The following is a 2,725-nucleotide window of genomic DNA, read 5'->3' as shown; positions in this document are numbered from 1 at the left end:
GCCCCGCGGAGGGGCCGCGGCCTGCGGCGGCAGCGGCGAGGCCGGCGGGAAAAGATGGCAATGTGTTTAAAAAAAAAAGGAGGGGAGGGTGCGAATATCATATTAGTGTTAAATGCTGAAAGAAGAGATAAGAATCAGCAGCAGGAGGGTTTCCTTTCTGTAGGAAGGYGGCTGAGTAGGAAGTGTGAGCGGGGAGCCGGCCCTGCCCGGAATTCCCGGGAGCCGGCCCGGCTGGGCGCACCCCTAGGGCCCAGCATGGGCAGCGGCTGTTTCGCTGGCCGCTCGCTTGATGCGGAAAAACATTTCCCTGGGATTTGCCTCTTGAGGTGCCCTTTGCTTCTGCCCTGTGAGAGCTGGGCCTCGGAGTGCCGTGCTGAGATCCTGGTGTGTGTGTGTCCCTGCCGCTCCAGGCTCGTGGAGTTAGCAATCGCAGCAGTTGCCACATTCTCTCGTGGAGCCTTTAGTTGTCTCTCCTAATTATTTTGTGTTCCTCAGATGGCTTTTGTAGCACTGGCTTGGTATTGCATATCTGTAATAACCCTGCTCCCGACTCAAGGGGCTCTGCATAATGTTAGATTCTGCTTAATGGTATTGCCTACCTGCTTGCCATCCTGAKAGGAAGCTCCTGTGTGGGGTCACCCTGCAACCTGGTATATCCAGCTGCATCTCTCCTGATGAAGAGTCCTCTGGGTAGCAGCACAACCCTTTTATCCGCCCAGGGATATGGGTGCACATACGTGCACTAGTACAACTGTTCCCTCAGCAGGGGTTTTAATATAAACAAACACATTGGTGATGCTTGCCATTCCTCTTTTTCCTCGCTTTCCAGATTATTGTTGCTGCTTACTGTAGGAAATTATGTTCTGTTTTGTGGAAAAAGAGTCACCTTTTCCAAATGATACCTCTGAGATGGGTGTGTTTCCCCTTTCCTGTCCAAGTTTCTAGTGTTATATTGGATAAAATGAAAGTGCAGATTCTCACATCTTAGTTAGGTGCTTGACCTTATGTATCTTAGTGTGCTTTGTAAATAAAATAATCTAGGAATYTGAGAATCTGTTTGGCTTGGGAAGTTTATGCACCTAGAACAAGAGGCACATAACGTTCATGGAAAGACATTTGAATATTCTCTTAATTGAAAAGTGGCTGTCATGCACATCTTGGTGCTCTTCCTATTCATGATTTTATGTTGAGTACTTCCTTTTGAAAATGTATAGCCTACCATAAACAAGAATTTAGCCATCTTTCAAAATGGAGGAATGGTAAAGAATGCCCCAGAAGGACCTTGTACTTATCCACTTATTTCTGCTGCTTCTCTCAAACTGGATGCAGTGGTCAGGTTATATGATAGGGAGAGGACATCTCCAGTCTTTCTTCATCTGACGGTGGGAATTCTGGAAGTATGTGTTGCCTAGCACTGTTCCACTAAATAGAAAAGTAAAGCAGCTGACTTTCATAGATACGTGGATATATTATTGATAAGGTATACAATTATTCCATAATTTGCAGGTCCCTCGCAAGAATATATAAATTGAATAATTATGAGGTGAGATGGAGACTATGACTGCATAATATAAAACTTGAGAAACATTTTTAGTATTGTGTAATTTTTCTTTTGAAATTACAGCAAGCAATATTACGATGATCAGTAGAAGGTCATAAAAGCTTAGATGTTTATGTGAATCTTGAAAATATTTACAGTTGCAGTCAGTAAATAAAATGTTGCCTGTAATGCAGTCTCTAACTGCAATTAACCAGAGCTCTGTCACCAGCAGGTTGTTCCTTAGCTCCTTCTTGCACCTGGTTCTGAAATGGGGGCAGTGGTTATCAGCTGCTCCTGCTGTTCTTAGTTTCATCTGGCTGGCTGGCTTTTTTTATCACAAGTCTTTCCAAAGAGCCTACTCTAATGAAATTGTTTTAGTGCATTTTTTTTTTCTTGAGGTTTCTTAGTTGTTAGTTTCTGAATCTGGCAATCTAAGAAGAACCCGTTCTTCAGTCTCTTGAGCTAGAGACTGCTGTTCAGCAATGAAGCCCATGAGGCAGTCCGGGTTTTCAGGTCATACTGGGAGATTTGCTGGCGGAAGAGCAGCCATAGTCCAGCAGACTGACAAGATTTATATATCTGGATTCTTATTTAGCAGTCTCGCAATAAGTAGTGTCCTATTTCAATCTCAACATTTTCAAAAATTGCTTCTTCTAGTTTGCCATTTAGTAGGACTGGGTGCAAATTTATTCATTGCCTTAATAACTGCCCTCATGCAGGCGAGTATCATTTTTACCCATTGATAGATTATTTGGTAGAACAAAAAAAAAAAAAAAAATCAAACATGAGCAGACTAAAATACCTAAGAATTTATCAGAATGGGAGTTTCAAATCAAGGTCAGTTATCTAGGCCTCACCAAAGGTATTTCTCTTGGAATGGCCCAACAAAAGATCCTGAGTTGTGATTCCATCACAAAGCTTAGTTGAGATTAGAAATTATCTTTAAAAAAAGGTAGCCAGTAGTTTTAATGCCCAAGCTCCTGTTATTAGAGATAGTTGTTTGATGTGGAAAAAAGCACAAGATATTGTCTTTTCTGCTGTTGCTGTGATTGTTGCTGGATTAATCTTATTTGAACTTGATATGACATTCAAACATGTAAAGGTAAAATATGCATGAGGTCAAAGCCGGAAATTTTCATAGAGCAGGAGAGAAAACGTAAACTGTTTCAAAGCTGCAGGGCAGGT

Source organism: Nothoprocta perdicaria, unplaced genomic scaffold (assembly GCF_003342845.1).
Source record: "Nothoprocta perdicaria isolate Ctin4 unplaced genomic scaffold, notPer1 scaffold_156, whole genome shotgun sequence".
In the NCBI taxonomy this organism is placed as follows: domain Eukaryota; kingdom Metazoa; phylum Chordata; class Aves; order Tinamiformes; family Tinamidae; genus Nothoprocta; species Nothoprocta perdicaria.
This window is presented reverse-complemented; position numbering follows the sequence as displayed.